The sequence below is a fragment of the Tetrao urogallus genome (assembly GCF_951394365.1).
Source record: "Tetrao urogallus genome assembly, chromosome: 11".
NCBI classification, from domain to species: domain Eukaryota; kingdom Metazoa; phylum Chordata; class Aves; order Galliformes; family Phasianidae; genus Tetrao; species Tetrao urogallus.
The window spans coordinates 10773903-10795166 of NC_136824.1; positions in this window are offsets into that span (position 1 = coordinate 10773903).

Here is a 21264-nt window from a genome sequence, read left to right on the forward strand (position 1 = left end):
TTTCATAATGAAGCAAAATGAATGGAGGAAAAGCATTTACAAAAACATTGACATTTCCTTCTGTTTAATTATTTTTCATATATTTTGGAACTGAGAGAAGCTCAACCACCTCCACCTGTTGTGTGGACTCCTAATCAAGCATAAGAATATTAAAATCCCACAGCTAATTGAACTCTGAGACACAGAACACAGTACTTTCTCACTAAAACAAATCATCTCATCCCCTGTTTGGGATTCTTGGAAAGTCTGAGAGACAGAACTCTCAAAAAGATCAGTATTTACTTCTTCAGTCATACAATGAGATTAACTTTAAGGTCTATTTCAGTGTACATGTCTTCAGGCAAGCAGGGAATCCTCAGTTTCCAGCTGGACATTGGATACTGATGAGTATTACAAAATATTATAACACATACAAGGCACTAGAGCCAAAGGGCCTGAGTTATAGGTACCAGTACAGCACATACAAGAAGAGTGATATAGAAGTGTTCATCTCTCACTGGCTCTACTGTCTACATCTATACAGTTTTCTTACAATTTACACTCGTAAAAATTAATATGATGTTATAACTCTGCTTTGTTACAACTCTTGGGGGACAAAACAAGCTCAAAGAATCATCATTCTGAAAAACATTGCCTGCTATCTGAAAGACTAAAATGATCCCAATGTTATAACACAACACAGCTTAACTAAACTACAATAGTTCACTGATTAGCAATCAGTCTTACTTTTTATGGTTTATTTCTATGAGTCTATAAGCACAAGAGCTGTGGTTTAAGCAGATAGCTTGCAATGACAATAATGTGCAACACACCGAGGTACTAAAGGCTGCTACAGGCAGGAACTCTCCCACTCTTCCAATAGCAAAGACTTGGTCAGAATTTCCAATTGCTCAGGAGGATTCAGACTTAGTGAGTCACTTCATTTTTGGAAAGGAAATTATCTGGATCATTACATTATTTCCACTCTTGTGTACATTCTAAATAAATAGTTTGGGATATGCAGTCAGGCTTACAGACATATCAATAAAATAGAACTATTTCCTTTTTCCCAGTTATACTTTTGCAATCAGTTTGACAACAGTAGGGTTACTGGAGTGTAACTGAAGACTGAATTTGCACAGTCAAAATAGGTAACTTTGAAGGAAAACAGTCAGTTTGTCAGTTAAAATTACCACTACCTGTTTGTAACTATTCACAAAGTTACAGTGAGTTTTAGAAGAAAGAAGTTGACTTGGCAGTCTTGGCTAGTTGAAGATTTACAGCTGCTATAGCAATGGAAATAAATACTTATTTTTCAACTTACTTTTCAAATAATTGGGTGCCTTTTGTACAGCATTCTCGTATGACTGAAAGTCATGATGCAAAATCACTTTTGGCAGCAATTTCCCATAAAGGTCCTGGTTTTAGGTAATATTATAAATGTACAGTGAACCAGGGCAACATGATAATATGGCATGTCAAATTTATTTGTAGCTGTAGGCAAAAAAAAATGAAGAAGGGAGAACAGATTCAACATAGCATTACAGCACAATAAAAATCTGCTCATTAGGTTTCATAAATTTCATTACAAAGTTTAATGCATACGTTTACATCACTAATACAAGCTGAAACCTGTATTACAAGGCTTTCAGCTGGAAATTGCTTCTCTTTACAAATTTTCATCTGAAGTGCTTTAAACAACTACGTCAAAATGCAGGAACTAAATATGAGCAGCTACAGCATTCTGCCAGACTCCGAGCATATCTTTATTATTGGGAGTATGGTTTGTAAAACATCAAAATCAGGTTGTCATACAGAGATTAAGGCTGGGATTTTTAGCAGAAGCTAAGGGAGTTAGGCACTCAGCTCCTTTCGAATTTCAATGAGTCAGGAGCATACATCTCCCTTAGGCTCCTTTGAAAGTCTCAGCATAAATATTAATAACTAACTTTTAACAAGCATTTGGTCATTGGTTTCAATCATTTCAAATATGCCAATGGCTATGTCCCTTTCCCACAAAGATCTTTTCCCATGTGTCATTTTTGGCAATGCTCTTATACGCATAGTGTTACAAAAAGGATCTTCTAAATTTCTCTCTATCTAGCCCTATAGAGTTTACATATGCTATTTATTGCTTAGATCTTTGGTGCTCTCTCTTGTATCTCCCTGCGATGCTGCATTTCAAGAGTAACAGTGAATTCATATCATGTAGTACGACTGATACTACTCGGAGAGAAAAAAGAAAAGTCGGAATACAGAAGAACAAGATGCTATGGATATTCTAATCACTCCATGAAAAAATGTATCTTGCAAAAAGTTAAATGCTGACTCGACAACTACATTTAAATGAGATCCGGTTTCACTTCAATTACACATTAGAAGTACATTTTTCATATCTTTCATTTTTAATTCCAACACTACAGTTAAGCTCTAACACCTTGAAATGTGTGCGACTCCGTGCAGTACACGGTGCTGAGAGCTATGAGCCAGCTCAGAGTTGTGCCAGACCGCCACCTGACAAGGTACTGTGTGCATGTGTGTTTGTGGGATCCAAGTTGTCATGCACTTTTGGAATGGCAAATATAATGCAGATTGTACTTGTGTGGATATTATGCAGACACAAATCATAGCTCTGTATTGCTCCGCTCTACCTTTTGTATCAGGGAAGCAACTTGCTTCCAGGGTGAAACTGGTCTCAATACAGTTCTCATGCAACTCCTTAGCAAATGTGATGCAGATGGAAGCATATTCCGTCACCATTTCCTTTGTTATCAGTTCCTCCTTTCTCAGAAGTGTACTGTGAGGCACTGGCACCACTGAGAGTGTTCAGATTTATCACTATGGGATAACAGAACCACATGCAAATAGCACTCTGCATGTCCTCATCTCCTCTGGCTGAGCCCTCTGGACTCCATTTTCGTCCTTCACAAGGTGAAGTATCAATACCTCATTTTAATAAGGTGTTAGCCCTGGTTTTCTATTATCTTTATTCCTTACCATTTCTCCTGAATGATGTTTCTGTTGTTTGTTACTATTCTTCCTCCCTCAAGCCACTTCATCAATTTACAAATTTTAAGATGCAATTCCATTTATCCTAATATTTCTTTCTTTTGATTCCATAAGAGGGTTCAAACTGTGTCTCACAGCAATAGCTTGCAGTCCTTACATGTGTCTTGTTAAACACAGAACAGTTTATCTAACCCACAGTCTGGAAAATCCCGCAGTGCCAATCCCCTACAAATTGTTTCACAAATATGCTCTGTTTTATTAACTGTGCAAACCGGAGTATGGTAACTAATACTACTCTAACAGTCTCAGTTTACTTTCTATTATAACAACATTTCCATAGAACCATATATTCCTATCCTTGTATGCTTTGCATTTTCATGGAGTGTTACTGGCAGGAGATTTGTGGCTGCTACACATACACAATAACCAATATTGAGGTGAAAAGACAGTTCAGACTCCTGATAATTCAGTACATCACCAGTAAGTGCAAAGAATTGCATCTGCTCACATTAGGGAAGATTTTGCTTTTTGGAAGCTATAAGGAAATCAAATATTTGCTTTCAAATTTGATTTTCCCATTGGTTCAGTTTTTCTCCTGTATAAACTTGGAACTGTGAAATATAAAGAAATAACAACATATAAAATTTAGCATCACAGAGGACTGCGTAATGAGAATTTAGAAAAGCTGATCAAATGTACTTTAGGTTAATAACAGAATCGATACACGATTTCACATTGTCATCTCCAAAACTCAACAAGCTATTCTCTGTCCTTAATGAATTTAAACCATTATTTCAAGGGAAATGCCATAATATTTTGGAAAACTATATTGCCTGGGCATGACATAGCAAACCAGCAGTACATACATGACTGCCACAAATAGAAAGATAAAGAACTTATCTCCTTTTCGACTAGGATAAGACAAGACAGAAAATAAAAGCATTAGAATGCAAAAGGAATTATTTAGAAAGCATAAACTCTTCTCAGCTATTAGGACAGTAGGATGTTACAAGAGCTACTTAGAAGGGCCAATGTGCTTTTAAGAGCAGATGAGGCAAATATCTGCAAAAAACACTTCAATTTTAATCTGCCAAGGAGTGGGCTAGGATGCCTCTGCACATTCCCTCTACACACGATGCTATGATTAATAACCAGATCACACGCTATCTAGGTGTGTTTCAGGAGGAAACTACAGTAATGCAACGTAAGTTAAAAATTCTGCCTCTATTCTGAGGGCAACAGCCCTGATCAGAGTGCACTGTCTGTAGAAGCAGAGCAGACCTCCAGGGAGCTCCCACACCTGCAGCTCAGGTGTGGCCTGCCACTCCATGGCCTGGCAGGTATTCACAGTTGCACCACTCACCTTCTGCTGTGTGGGTGCAATTCTGAGATTCCTCAGATTGCTGGGGTAGGAAACACAAAATTTTAGCTACAACATCCTTATAACCTCCTGAACTCTGGTGTGGCAAAACTGCGAGTGTATTATGCTCAGAGACCTGGCAGATTGGGTAAGCACCTTTGTAAACGAATAGAGTAAGTCAGCTATGACTGAAATTACTAAGATTCCATTGCATTAAATAGAAAAGATAAAAAAAGAAAAAGATTGAGGTCCCAAAGGAGAAGAAAAGAACATGTTAGAGAATATTTAGGTAATTAAGGTGATTTCAGACAGTCTAGACCTGATGATTTTCATCATAAAATATGCAGAGAACAAGCAGAAGGAATCTCAGAAGTGATTATCTATGGGAACTTGGAGAAAAAGAGATATTAAAAGGATAAACCCAGTCCTAATATTAAAAAGTGTGGGAATGTGCTAAGGGCTGTGGGAGGCAAGAGTAGCTGGAAAAATGTTATTGAATAGCTTAACTTCAACTGCTAGCGAAAAAAAGTTCTTTGTAAGCATCTAGAAGGTTATAAGAAGGCAGGTAACAGCCAACACAGTTTGCAAGGACAAATTATGGCCAACAAATCCCATTTCCTTTCGTGACACAGTATGGAGGTAACCACCTAAGGGAGTAGCTGAGCTCAGTCTGTCCCAAGTTTGGCTCTCTTCAAAGCTTCACAACAGAGAGATGCTTTCTAATCTCGCAGACAGCACCAAAGAAGGAAGGTCTGCAGGTATGCAGAAGAATGGGAACAGAAATCAAGATTTTGACTAACTGAAAATGTAGTATGGAGGTGGAAGGAAAGGGAAAGAAGATAAGGCTGAACAAGGCCAAAAGAAGAACTATGTTTGCTCAGGAACAAGCAGAATCAGAAATGCAGGACTGAGGACAGAAAGACTGCTAGGTGGTAGATTACAAAATGAGAGTGAACCAACTGCATCATGCTGTCCCAAAAAATAGAAACTGCTGCCTGGATTGCATCAGAACTACCTCCCCAGCAAGGTGCTGTTCTGAGGTCTCAGTTTTAGTGTCAATCCTGAGCACTGCAGAGAGATGTGGACAGACTAGAGGCAATCTAGAGGAGGGTGAGAGTGAAAGTGACCAAGGGACCATAATCTGTGACAAAGAATTTGAGTTGTTCAGCCTAAGGAAAGAAGTGGTGTGTATGGGATGTTTGAGGAATTAACAGCCTTAAAGAAGACAAGTGTCAGTTGCCAGGAGGAACGAAGTAACGTTTGGTATGGAACAGAGCATATAATTGTGTGTAACTGTAGGAAGGAAGATTTTTCCTAATAGTAAAGACACTAAAACTGGGGAATAGCCTGTCTAGTGAGACTGGAAAGATCTCACTTTTGGAAGTCCTAACTGTAATGTTAGAGGAATGTCTGCTAGGGCTGACATTAGTATCCTGCATGTCTTGCTTTGAGGGTCACAGACGGACTGGAAGATGCATTAAGGTACCTTTTACTCCATTTATCTATAATTAAGGGATAACTGAAGGATACCATTATTCTATCAATTGGCATGAGATTTCCTAAACCCCAAAGCTTTGTTTTTCCTATACCTCCACAGCTGTCAATAAAATTTTCTTCTTTCCCTTTACAGTTCTGACATATTTCAAATTTATAGAAAAATACATCTATTTCTTGCTTTCCAATGAAACGTGGGTTTGATGCTCTAAATCTAACACTTTTTCTTGTTTTGTGTTAACATAAAATATTTCAAGCTGTTCAGAGATTGAATTTAATCCTCCTTACAATAATCCAAATTCAAATCCTCATTTCAATTATCTCTATATTCTGTAGAATCCCTCAAATGATTCAATGCTGAAGTATTATATGCGTTATAATTTAAAACTCAGAAGTTATGAATGGAAGCAGATTATATCTTATTAAAATGTTAATTCCAGTCCTTTGAGATAATTGTAACTACAAGCAATTGGTTAATGTGTCAGAAATAAACACTGTCAGAAATAACTGAACAAAAATAAGCATATGGACCTCATTCACTTCAGAAAAATAGGAAGGCAGAGTTATAGGACTGATTTTCAGCTGCACAGATACAGGTAAAGACCCTAGCCCCAAAACAATAGTTTTGCATACTTCTTTATGTATCTATAATTCAAATTTCAAACTTAATTTTCCCTTCTGCATTTACATATTGAGCTGAAATTCTAAGGCCTGACAGCACAACATGCACAGTGCTGTGTGATGGAGTAATGCCATCCTGGCATTAACTTACTGTGACTGTACAACCAATACAGTAGTCAAATACAGGTCTAGAAAATTCCTATTTGTCCAACTCTGCCCTAAGCAGTGACCAACCAACAGAGCATTTGGTGAAGGATCTGAGACTGTCCTGAATTATCTCAGGACAAATAGAGCTGAAAACTGTAGAAGTAAATATGAAAGGATAAAAATTATTCTTACCAGTATCCTAGCCAAACAAAATAAGAAGGAGAGAAACAGTAAGACATGAAAAAGATAAGGTGCATTACTCTGAAGCTGAAATCAACACCTACATGCAGATTTACTGGAGACAATTCCATTCAACATGGCATCAAGTCCAGATCCATTTATTGTCATGAGCAACTGCACTGCAGTCAATGATGTTACTCGTGTGAGTAAGCAGAGAAGCTGACTTTTACAGAGGTAACAACAGTTTCCAATTATTGTTAAAGTAGAAGTACATAAATCAATCCTACAAAACACTTTGGATAACGACATGTAGGTTTTTCTGAAAGTAATGCCTCCTGTCAATTTTCACACAGACTACAACAGACACAAAGAGAACAATAACACTTTAATAAAATAGTTCTCAGATACAAAATGCCATTTTTTCAGCATGGTCACCACCATTTCCACCAGTCATGAACAAAAACCTGCATGTCATACTCATAAAAATCTGCACGAGCAGAGATGACCTGTTGTCACTGCTGAAACTCAGCACCCACAGCCCCACTGTGCTCACATTCACTATTTTTGTCTCCACAGATCTTCAACAAGTGTCAATGAATGTCAGTGGGTGCCATTTTTTCCACTTAGAAGAATTAATTTCCTTTGCTTCACATGCACTTCCATGTCAGACTCCTTTCTATCAGACTGCCTCTCTGCTGCCATCTGTGACACAGCAACAACATGTAATGAAACACTGGTGAGCAATTTCAGCCTCTACTGCCGTATCACCAACATTTGTCTCTGCCAGCATGGGCCAACACAATAAAATAGGAGGCATTACTTTCAGAGAAGATCCCATATGAAGTACTCACTATCTAATTCCCATAAAACGACATTCCATATAGAGGGGTCTGAGGTACCTTATCATCCCCTCTTGACTGTCTTTTATCAACAAACAAACAAATCAGCAAGTCAATGGCCAAAACAAAAAGCAAGGGCTGAGAACACATTATTGTGATGCATCCCAGCATACTAGAAGGAGCAGCAAAACAACGAGCAAACACAGCATAATCCTGGAGGAGTTAAAGGTTTAAAGCACATTGTTTATAAATCCACACAACAGAATAGCCCCTGAACTCTAGACTTATTTTAGCATATATTTTTCTTCAAAATCTTCACTTAAACAGAAAATGCACACAGTGCTGTGCCTTTTTCCACTGAAAAGATAACCTTCAGAATGTAAATCAATGCACTTTTGCCCTGGTAATCCAGTCTTGCAGAAAGCTGTCTCCAGCTAAACAATATCAGCAGAAAAAGGCATATTAAGCCTTCACTCTTCAGTAGGGTATTCACCCCAGTGAAGTGCTCATTTTAAATCCATGCTGAGATCATTTTAAATGCTACTGGCACAGTCAATCTAAGAAACATCTGACTGTCTGTCTCAGTTATTTAAATTGGGAACATGTCAATGAAGTTGTAACATTTTGGTAATCCTAACTATCAAGACCTTAAAAAGGCATTAAATCATCGGGCTACTTTTGCCCCTGAGCAAGTCAGTATTGGCATACTCCCTTGTATTCCTACTTGCCTCTCATTGCAGAGGACGCTGCAGGAGTGTTGCTGTGGAGGTCTGAAAGCACTCTGCATTGACCAAACGTATGCTGGAGGAGACCACAGCAAAGCAAAACGTGTGTTCATATCCCATCCTCACCTCTGGTTAAAAGCAAAAATGAAAGAAAAAGTACCATTCTTCAATTTACAATTACACAAGATCGTAAATATACTGTATACAGAAATATACAGCAACTCAATATATGGTTCTGTGTGATTCTGCTTCCTGGTACACAGCTTGACAGCCACTGAATTAACACCTCAACAAAAGGTGTTGAGGGTGCTTCCCTTAAAAAAAGGGAAGCAGTTACGTATAAACAAACAAACAAACAAACAAACAAATAAGTAAGTATGTATGTAGCAAGATCTGTAGCAGTAGTGAGGATTTGTACTAGCTAGCAGCTTGTGAGGATATAATTCTGAAAAAGAGTAAGATCACACGCTTTCAAGGCCAACTGAATTGCTGCCATACTGCAAGATGCTTGAACCCCATCCCAAGTATAGGAATTGCTGCTCTTACTCTGTTCTGTTTCCTCGTAAGATGCAAAAGCCTGTTCTCTCCCACCCATAGTATGCTGCACAGGCTCAAAGATTTAATAACAGTTTCCTTTGAGCTCACTGTGATCAAGCCTATATATAACTACCCCTCTTATTTACGTTTCAGGATTTGAAATGGCACACCTGCAGTCAAGCCCACACATTTTACAATCCCATAAGCATCAAGCAAAGCTGACTCCATCTGACTTCCTTGAAAGAAAACTGAAACAGTTCTCATTTTTAAAACTTCTTATGAAACAAGTGAACTTTTCAAAATGACATTATTCGAAGAGAACAGTGAATCCTAATACAGTGAGACAAGGATTCCTGAGGTCAGAAACATCAGCTTTACAGAAATGTCCTAAGGGATGCCTGAATGTATTATCTCAAGACCTTTAACCTCTCACTTAGGCCCTACTGCCCGTCACTCCACTATCAATCCATTTCTAACATTTTACTTGGCTATGAACTTCTTGGAATGACAAGAGGATGATTCATAACATATAGTAAGGCTTCCAGGAAGCTTTTTCACTCAAGCTACAGGCTAAGTGAATCAGCCTTTTGCTTTCTCCCAGGAACTACTTATCTTCAATCTTTCAATTAAAGGTCAAAAAATGAAAGAAGACAGCTCAGTCATCTATTATCCTTTCCCCCTTTTCTTATTGTAAGCAGCTCTGTTCTTTACATAGTTGTGTCTTAACGAGTTTGAGATTGTTTTCATTGGCAGAAACACAAAAATCATCTTGCAAATTTAAAGAACAAAAGGAAAAATGCACAGAGTGGTGGCAATTCCTCTTGTGACTCCTTTTGACACTAGGTTGCTTAGATCCTCCTGACAGAAGCAAATCCAAAGCCTTTATCATAAATTAGCAAATATTTTTTAGAATGTCAATTTGATAGACTTAAAGAGAAGTATCTTTTCCACCTGCTTGTTCAGAAAGGAAAATACAGAAATGGAAAGTATGACTGCTGTTTGGCTTTGTTGTCTGAATTTCAGGGTAGAGGGGAGTTGGTTTTGGATTTTATCAGACATGTACATGGCAAAAAGTAACCAAGGATGTGGATTAGCATACAATGCCTATTTCATCGTTGCCCTAAGGCCCTGTTGTATCAGCTCAGACGGAGCTCTGGTGGGTCACTGGGCAGACCTAAATCTCATTAAAGAATACACTTGGCACTGACAGTCTCCATGCAGGTCAAAGAAGCGGCTCCACTTGCCCCATGCCTAGCCCAGGCACAAGCCTAATACAAACACAGGGTGATTTTGAGGAGGTCAGAGTCACAGGAGAGGAAAGCATGTGAACAAAAAATAAATGAAGGAAAAGCTGAAAAAAAATGGTGTTCTGGTCAAATCACAACAATTTGAGATTTCCCTCTATCCTATTTCTTCTATGGGGAAAAAAAAAAAAAAAAAAAAAAAAAGTAATCATCCAGATTAATCAACAAACATATTTTGAGGCACAAAAAAAAAATGATTTACTTTCCCTAACTTGGCCAGTTTACCTGTTCTTTTGTCATCAGAGGATTGTGCTCCTATATAAAATATTGCACCAAAAAGTATCAAAGGTTTTGGTTTTTTGAGGGGAGAAAATAATGAACTGTTTTGACATTCATAAAAATCCTTTATCTTGTCCCTGGGTGTATTTTTATTCCTCAGAAACTCTAGTTATTGCTGAAAGAAAAGGTTGCTGAAATAAAAGGGCTGTAAGAGCTTACTGCTGGTAAGTGGGCAAAAGTTGGTTAAACCCCCCAAAAGCTTTGGCTCTCTACTCCAGACAGAGCTTGTCATTGGTGAGGGTTTGTGAGAAGAACAGTGGGAGCCCCCATCTCTGTCCTCTGCCCAGCACGAGTGCATACTGCCTGAATTGGATGGATCACTGTGCTACCTTGGAGAATCACCTCTGGACCCATCTCTGAGCTCACTAACATTGCGCTGTGGCCTGGATGTGCAGCCCAGCAGGTGGGAGTCAGACCCCTTCCCAGTAAGGGCTGGCCATTACAAAGGCTGGCGGCTAGTTCACATTGTGAGCTACAGTTACAGACTCAGGAGAGCTGTGATTTACTGCAACATGATCAGCTTGTTTGACAGACGAGCCCATGAAGAATAGCAGGAACCAGCTGCTGAGCACTCAGTGCAGCCTGGCGCGGCACCGAGCCCTGCGCGGGGGCTCAGCAACATCCCCTGCCTCTGTGTCTGCATGCCCAGCTGAACTCCTGAGCACAGCCACGCTCAGTTCAAATGCAATCTTGCATATCTGGGAAGGAAAAAATGATTAATGGTTAATTCTGAATTAAACTGTGAGTGCAAGATTGAATTTCCTTCATGAATGACACTGTGTGTTAGTGTTAGTAGCTGTGTCACAAACCAGCTCCGTTTTGCTTGTTCATTACAAAGCCGATAATGGGACTAACAGAGCATGTGCACCAAGTGGCTGCTTTTTGTAGCTCGACTCGGGTTCAGCACTGCGTGCCCGACTGACAATGGGAGTGCTCAGGCACAGGCTCCCGATTTGTCACCTGGCTACCCTTGCACACTGCTGTACCTCTTGATATAGATGAAACAGAGCTGCTGTTTGTTCCCTTTCAAAGAGGGAAATGTTCTTTTAAATTGGTAAATGATCCTTGGCACGGTTAAAGGAAAAAGTTTACAAAGAAAATGAGTCCTCTCCATGACCTGAAAAAAGCCACATTCCTCTGCACCAGCTCTTCACAATGCTTTGTGTGGGTGAAAAAGACCTGATTGAGGAGCAGGGCCTTAGTGAACTCCCTGCAACCATAGCACAACTCCCCATCACCTTTCTAACATTTACAGACTTATTTCCTAGATAATTTGAATCTAATCTATCCCACATCTACCCTCAGCCATGTGTTCAATTCTATGCACTTATGCCTCTGTATGCATCATTGAGATTTTTGCATTCTGATATCTTTTTTAGGGGTACAATGATTCATTTCCCATCATTTGTTTATCATTTCCCATCATATTTCTTGACCTAGTACAAGCAGTCAATGGAACTGCACATTTACATCACATATGCCTCTGGCTCCTCTCTTTATAAGAATGGCCTTCTTTGAATTGTGTAATTGAAAATAGAAGTTTAGATGACTGAACTTTTCAGAGCTCATAACAACTCTCGACTGCTACCCACATCTCATGGAATAGGAATCAGAAGCAGCATTTTGATCTACTGTTCTTATTTCTTCTGCATGTTGTGAGGCTAAGACAGAGGGATAAATTACAAAGATCCTATTTATTGCAGTGGTACTGAATTGACCCCATGTCTTTCTGTGGTGCTTTCCAAGTGTGACTCGGCTTCATGCTAAAGGGAGACACATTATCAGCACTTCACAGGGGCCTGCATGGGGGTTGCAATGCAGTGGCTTCCTTTGTGCCCTATGATCTCAAACATGTATCTCTGCACCTTATTCGTCAAAATAAAAAGAAAAATCAAATCAATATCAAATCAAAATCAATATTTGCTTGCAAATCTCTGCTCCCAAGTCTAAGGAAACCACCCAATAACCTTGACAGCATTCTGAAGGCCATGTGTGACTGTGGATGTCAAGGAAATGAATGTAAGAAAGTTATCCTAAGGATGAATTATTCAACAGTTTCAAAGGAAATGAGAAAAAAACTTCAAAGATGCAAGAATATAATTAGCGAATTTATAGCAGGTTGTCCAGAATCAGGCCCAGTTACAGCAGTGCAAGAAATATAACTGAATTCAGACAGAAAAAAAACCACCAAAACAAAAAACAACAAACTAAAACAAAAGAGGAACCAGAGCTATGGCAGAATAAGCAATAAAGAGTGAAGAATCTTTTGCTGTCTTTCTGGAGTCAGCTTTTTAGTAATCTGCTTTTTAAAATACATTGAATATGCTGGCAAACATCCACACACTTTATATATATCACCCACAGAAGAGTCTACCAGTCTATCATTCTCAATAGGCATTGAAAGGCAGTAAATGTCTCCTTGTTGTGTTCTGAAAGTCTTCCAGGTCCAAGCTATCACTTACACTGAAGGTTATATGACGTTTGAGGAATGGAACACTTCCAAAACAAACAAAATGCTCAGAGAAAAAGTACAGGCTGTGGATACATCATTGGCTGTAACAATGCTAAGAGGACTCTGAGAAGAGAACAAGGTGTTATTCAATTGCTGGATTATTACCATCATTTCAGTTTGGGCATAAAATTACATCTGACCACAGGTCAGACACACCACTGTCTGCAGCAGAGTGTAATTACACCAGCAGTTTTCTTCTTTCTAGCATAGCCCAAATACAGACCCACTAGCTCCTGCAATCTTTAATTTATCACATCTCGCTAAAACATTTTATTCTTTTTGATGATGAACACCAACAATAAAGACAGCAGCTTCAAAGTGTACTGTCAGTCCTTTTACCTTAATAGCTCATGCAGACACCATAGGCTTCTTGTCAACTTTCAGAGCTCTTAAATGTAGAAAAAAGGCAAGGTTGCTCAAGAGAGTCAATCTCTATTAACAGGAAAAGGACTAGCAGCGCATTGTAAGAGACGCTTGTCATTGCAAAAAACGGAACTGAAAAGTGACTATGTACTATTTAGATATTCTCCACATCACAATCACTGAGCTTTTCTCTGAATGCATATTTATACAGCAGGTGGCATTATTAGTGAATGAAGAACCACACAAACGTTGAGTGACTCACTTTCCTAAATATGAAGTTGAAAACCCTTTGATCAGACGTTTCCTGCTTTTCCATTCCATTTCAAGAACAAAGGAAGAACTACTTGTAGCAACGTGAGCAAGCAAGGCTTTCACTGAGTATTAATGAATTAGTGTTTTGCTGAGCAGCTTTGTATCTTGTTCTTAGCTAGTGTTAGATATGAATGGCAGTGACAGCTTAATATACACTTTCCCAGATCCTGAACGTTCGTGTAATTTGAGGGGTCAGAAAAATGATTTTTTTTTCATTTTTCAAAATACAAAGAGAAAAACATCTTGTTCTGAAGATGGATTTTTTTTTTTCTTTTAACACATAAAAAAGTAGATGTGGATCCTCAGTTATACTTAGTAACAGGGCATGAAACAGCCTAGGAAAGTGCCCTAAGACAGTTATTTAACATTTTCCATGATATAAGAGACTTTTTGGGAAGCATACTCCCAGCCAGCTGTGCATCATCTGCATCCTGCCAGTCATAGGCAGGGAAGCTGCTGGGTGTGCAGGGGCACATGGTGCTCCAGGCAGCCTCACACCAGCGGTGCCCTGCAGGACTCATTAGTTGGCAGCTTTCTGCAGCTCTTTCAATGGCTTCCCCCCTGGTGATGTTGGAAGTCTGGAAGAACACGCATGCTAAACTCCTTCCCCATCGTTGTGAGCCAGCCTGAGATTTTGACACTCCACACTTTACTTGTAAAACATCAGTGACCTATTTCTTGTGTTGCCCTTTCAGAGAGGAAGTAATTCCGTGGGTGAGAGAGAAATGCTGTGGCAGATGCTGAGGGCTGTTTCCAGATTTTTCTTTGCAACATACATTTGTCATTTTACACTTCTATCTCAATATGGCTTACCTGCTTTTAACTTTAATTAACTTCTACTACTAACACTTCATATACTGCTCTGAGTTTGAGGGTATGATAGGCAAACATTACTATAGTTAAGCAGGTGAAAAATATCAACAATAAGCAGGGGATTTATTGTAATCAGTCAATATGCTCAGCCTTGCAACTGCTCAGTACTTTATGCTCCATAATTACATGGTTGCCACAGTGTAGCCATTCAACAGTGTTATAATTAGTGAGTAATTAACTGAAGAATTTGATGACATGCTGCAGAGCACAAAGCATGTGTGTTGTTGATAGCAAAAGAATTCATCACCTGTCTTCGTAACAATTCTCTGAAGCCACCATGAAAACCCTTTGTTTCTCATTTGTGTATTTCAGAACTTTCTGGGTGCTGTACAAGATCAGAGACATTTATAGATGGTTGAGATCACAGCAGTTAGGCACTATGCCGTTATTGAAATCAGCCATATTTAGTCGCTCCTGTGAATCTCAGCCTTACGTGTGCACATGTATAAAGCTGTTTCAATACATCCATGCACTCAGAGCTATATATCTCCCTCTATTGGTGTGTGTGTATATATATATATATATGCTTGTGCCTGTAGGATTAAAGTTATGTTAATATAGCTGAATCACAGTAAGCAGTAAGTTAAGATAGCTATTCTGTTAGAAAACAGTCTTGTTAAAGGCAACTTTTTTAACATTTGTAAATTAGTAATATTCATCAACATACCTAATGAAGTTACAGTAGCAGAAATGCAGAGCACAGAAAGCTCGTGCAAGCTTCTGAGAGGAGAGATGTGAAAAGGAACAGGGAGGTCCGGCTGATCCCTGGCAAGGAAGTGCAGGATGTACGTGGATAGTAGAGAAGGGCTGCAGTTTTCATGCCAGATGAGGGAAAAAAAATCTGCATGAGAAAAGCTGAATGCCACCCTGAAAGCTGCTTTCCGTTTCTCATGCCAAGTCTTGGTCTCTACATAGGACCAGTGACATGTTTCACTTTGATATTTTCAATCCATTGTTTTTCTGAACATGGTTTTTTTTTTTTCACAGCTTTTTAGGTTATCCAAGTATTCCGGACCATTTAAAGGCTCTTCCTTATCCTTTTGTTAGAACAGCAGCACTGCTCGCTGTGCATGTCTGTACATAATCTCCAGTAATCTTTGCCAGCAGAGAGCTGGAACACCTCCCAATTGTGTTGTCTTTTAAGAGAATTATTTTACATTTTTTGGTTGTGGTGCCTGAAAGATTTAGTCACATATATACTGGAAAGACAGACATTCCTTACGGAGTGACTGTGTCAGCTTGAATTTGACAGAGCAAGCCAATGCGAGCTATGTGCTCTCCTGAACTGAATAAATGAATAAATAAATAAATAAATAAACTCCTCAGAAAGCTATCAAACATTGCAAAGCAGTTACAGATGTAAACACAACAGCCTATAATTTCCCAGTGAATGTCAAGTTGGAACAGCGTAGGTGGTGCTAAAAATCTACCTGTGACTTTCTCATGAAACCCTCGTTACTGCAGCCTCAATTTTGGATTAGCCAAGAGTTCCTAAAATTTACTGCCATATGAAGGGAATGTGATCCAGTGCAATACCATCTCTTCAGCTGTTTCACAGGCTGATTTAGAAAGCCCTGACAGGAGATTTTAAAGCAAACTTGGTTTGGTGGCCTCCTGACTTCAGGAGATGTAACTCTCCTACTTTCACCTTTTTAGAATACACATTTTGAAATTAATGATGACAAATTAAATGTTGGTACTTTGAAAAATTTACTCCGCAGTCTTTAAAGCTCTGGCCATCGCCATGGCCCTGACACAGCCCTTAGGGCAGGTTGGACATGCTGTGCCAGGCTGAGGGGCTGGCATGCCTCCTGCAGCAGCTGGCATTTTGAGTTGCTTTCTGCCCCGTGGTACAGTCGAAGCCCCCTGACCAGATGTGCTGCCCACGTAAACCTGAAGTGCACCTGCCTCTCCTTGGGCACAGTGATTGGATGCATAGAAAAATTACAGCGAGCCCTCTGTTGCCGCAGGTGGGAACATGGAAGGAAAAAAAAAGATCATGTTTCTTACATTTAGGAAGCAAATAAGCCTGCTGTATGTGAGGGATATCAGCAGGGCAGTGTGATAAGCAGATGCCTGTATTTATTTGCAAAGCAGATTCCTCAGGAAGCCAGGCTGCCCTTGTACTGCCCAGCACCACACCTCAGCTTCACCTTCCTGATAACCCGGCAGTGAGAGAGATTGCAGCCTTGTTCTCACTCTCCTTTACAATCTCCTCTTTGCTGTGATTGCCAAGAGGAGGACCTGTCTGGTAGTACTTAGCAGGATTTCCTGTCAGCCTTTCATATCCGTGAGATACCAGAATGAGATTGAAACTCGCCTGAGAGCCGTCACACAGAAATGACTGGTCAGCTCTGGTGAGAACTCGAGTGAGTCAGAGTTTCAGCAGTGACACAGGACCAAAACCCCTCAGCCATGCAGCCCCCCCTCTGCCATTTGCAGGAGACGAAGGAAGGATGTTTTGCAGTTGTTGTTAATGGTGGCCTAACAACCTCCAGCAACCACACCGAGGACAGGGCTCAGAGCAAGGGCCTTCACAGCCCCTGCCTGAAATGCACACACAAATTGAGATGCATTCCTCACAGCATGCTGGATCATAGCTTCTCCACAAAGCAACTGCCGCATGCTTGCAGGCTTTTTGGCTGAGTGTGAAGCTGACCTTAATTGTTTATAGGTGTTTCCAGATTAGGGAGAAAAAATGCCGCCTATACAATTCTATTAGCAAGCTAATCAAAAGAGAGCACAGGGTCTGACGGCGCTGGAGCTCAGTAAGGAGGAGCACTTGGCCATACCAAATGCTTCACTGAGGGGGCAGGGTGAATAAATGCAGCAGTACATCAATAGCAGGTGAATCAATTGATACAGAAATTAGATGTCATGTACAGCAACTTGGCCTTTATTGCTTTTCCAATATAGCTCATCTTTTGCTCTCTTCATTACCATTAAATAATACTTGGGAAGTAGAGCTCTTTTGCAGTTTCTCTATTTAAAAGGTGGACTTTTATTGCACAGATATTTTTTTTTTGTTCTTGACAAGATTTGAGAACATCTATTTGAGTTTATTACTTTGGGTAATAAAGCATTTAGGGAAACAAATGCAGAAGATACTGCTTTAATCAAAACTGATAGCACTGAAATCTTCAGACAGCAGCAGTAGGATGGTGATGGAATTCCAAGTCTTTCAGCAGCTTAATCTGCATCAAGACCAAGGCATTTCTGAAAGGTTTCTGTCATGGAACTGACAACATGTATGTGTCGTGTTTTTACTTAGAACACACATGTCAGTGGAACAAGGGGGACTTTTTCACTGTCCTCAAGCAGATGGGAGATGCTGTCCTTTCTGCCAAATGAGGGTAAGAGCTGCAGTGAGCTCAGGCACCGTACCTTGCTTTTGTCTCCAGTAGGTAGACAGCCATCCTGTAAGTGTAGGCCCTCTGTCCCAAATACATCATTTTATCATATAGTTGGTCTTTAGTATAAGGTTGACTTAGACAGTTTAAATGTCAGTTACACACTACATTGTGTGCTTTTAGAAAAAACACACCTATTGAGTAGTTTTTAACATCCTTAAGGTCCTTAAGTCAACCAAACCTAATTTCTGTGATGGTACTTACATAGATTATAACTTCTGTATCGTGTGTCGTGAACCCAGGGAGTGCTAAAGCACACAGTGCTCAGAGATTACAGTAATCTTAAGAAGAGTATCCTCACTTCTAAGCACCATTATTGAAAGCAACAATGCATTTCCCCCACGGACACATAGTCCCTGTGCCTTGTTGAGGTGCAGGGAGGAAACAGGAGAAAGTCTTGCTGCAAGTCAGGCGCCAAAATCCTATGCCATGTCCTATTTTCAGCTACTGTGACTCTGAGAGAAGAATATGGACATATATAACATCACTTCTGGGCACCCAGATGTGTCAGAGGAGAATAGATGGCACCCAGCGCTCATCAGTCCCTATTCCCAGTTGTTTAGGTAACAATTCTCCACAAAATTTGCCTTCCCAGTGTGAAAGGATTTGGGAAAGAATAATAAGCAGGCATCAGGTGAAAGCCATTACGCCCTCAAGATCTTCACAGTGGACTCACACAAATAGGAGTATTAGGGCAACTGTACATCTGTGACAAAGCTCACAGCATGCCCATGGGGGGATCTGACACTAGTCCAGCTATTGGGTCTTGTAGAACAGTGCAACTCTAAATCTTTGTAATCCCATTATGGAAATGACAAGGGGAAAAACCCTGCCTTAGCCTAAGTCAATGTCAATGTCAATTTCTAGTGACAGCTTTTCAGCAAAATCATCTTTTCTAGGACTGGCAAGAAAAGAAGAGCTACAGGGCAATGATACATTCTCTAAAGAAGGAGACTACACAGACAATCGGAATGTACTGTACTAATTTTACCACTTACAGGGAAATCTGAGCTGTAACCAACAGATTTTCAAGGGCTAAAGATACACAGACAACTGAAAGTTTCAGTGTAAGAGGTGATTTGTGAAACTTACTGAAGCTCAAGTCATGTAATTTGCACAGGATCTATTCATTTCGCCTTTTTATGTGAATTTATTCCTTGGTTGTAAATTCACCTACAAGGCCATATGAAGAACAGGGCAATGTGCTGTACAGTGAAGACGAATAAGAAATGGATAAAATTGCACTTAAATGCATTAGGTCTTACCTGAAAACTATTAAATGTTTAACACAGCCTTGAACCTGTCTATAAAGCAATATTAATTTCTCCCTGTTTTTCAGGAAAAGACTTATGGGCACACTGAATGAACACAGTGGAACCTGTGGATTGTCTTCTAAGAATTTCAGCCTCAGACTTCAAAACCTTTTTTTTTTTCTTCTTTTTTTTTGTAAAAATTTCCTTTTAGAGAAATGCAACATCATATATAGAAAATAAACCAAATACCTGCTGAAAATACCAAGAACCATTTATCCTGATTCTTTTAACTAACTTGCATGCAGCAAAATAAATCAGATGGATGTCCCACCCATGACAACCAGAAAGGACATTTTTCAAACTGTATGAGCAGCTCAAATGAGTTTCAAACAGGTGAGGGGAAGGTGTATGTAAAATCCTATTAGAAAATAATGGGATTTTATGTGCCTACCGTACTTCAAAAGACGAAAGCTCCTGTACTTCATTTCTTTACCAATCGTTTTATCTTAAGCAATCTCTGAACCCTTTCTGATGCTCTGATGGGTGGGCTGATCTCATTTAGTCATATTAGCTGAGCACTGACAATGCTGGCAGCTCAGACTGTGCACTCCCTCTGCATATTTGAAAATTTTCTCCCTTTCTCACTTTCTAAAGTTGTACAACACATTTATTTCAGTTTGAGATCATTATTTCTTTCTTTTCAAAAGCTATGCAGCCTGGTGAGATTCATTTCTCCTTCCCCATTGCCCAAAAACATCATCAATTTTTTGTTTTTGTTTTATCTAGAGGAAAATCTACACGTTCACATGAGCAAACTCCACCCTCAGCTCTCAGCCGGCTACATAAATCTACCACGCTTAGTACTGTAACTGTGCCACATGTGCTCTATAATGATGACATAGTGAAAGGCAGTTAGTTTTGTAACTCATCAAAAACCGGCATCAATGTTAATTAGGCTTAGTATATTAAGCCATGACCTGGCATGCTCTCTGATCCAATGAACACACTGATGTTACCGCTCCTAAGATTGCTCTCTCACCATAGTGGATCTTCTGAGAAAATTGCACCTGAGATCAGCAAGCAATCACGTTTCTGCTATCTCAGCACCAGTTGCAGAAGTACCAGTTTTGAAATGAGTGAGAAGTAAATCTAAGACTGCTGTCCTATCTTAAAGGGCAGTGTACCTTACATTTTGCAGGAAGATCTGCCATAAATAGCACTTAACAGATCAATGATAAACAGTAATTTCTTACTGCTCTTAGCAATTATCTTCTGTCCAGTATCAGTATCAAAGGTGTGCTTCCACATACAGTCTCCGTAAAAGACATATAGCAGCCATCAGAAAGTTACCCAGAACAGAAAAGGAAGCAGTCAACCTTCTAAGAAACAAAATTTCACCACTGTTCATTTCTTGTAGATATTCCATTTCCTTAGCTTCAACATTTGAAGGACATTAGGATTAACAGCATCTCTTGTGGCAAGACACTTCCATGCAAATGATACCATGGTAATGACACTCTGTGCGTGGAATCCATTAGCATAGGCAGTGCAGAGAACAACAACAACACAGGGGATCATCCCTGATCTTGGAATAGCTCTATGCTTTCCATCATAATACCAAGGTAATTTGTAACACAGAAAAACCAAAGTACTGTGCACTGCTAACACGCACACCCATGCCAGTAGGGTATGCCATGTCAAGGAGCATGTTAAACACAGTATTCTACTTCTCCACCGCCTGTGACAGTATAATGTGTCACATACCTACTGGAAAGTTTAGTCTAAGTCTTACTATTGCTTTCTTCACAGGCTATAACTAAACACTGTACATGTACACTACTCAAAAGACTGTGTTGGTGTGCAGGGAAGAAAAAAATAATGTTCTGCTTCCTGTTCCTGTCTGGAGAACTATCTGGAAGGGATGACAGCAAACCCCAACGAAGTGCAGTTAAGAATATTTGCCTTTGGAAGTCCTTCTGGAGCAGAGGTCAGCCTATGTGATAAAAAGGGAAACCAGAAAACCAGTATGTAAGAAATCTGGAATGTGAGAAAAACTATGAACATCCC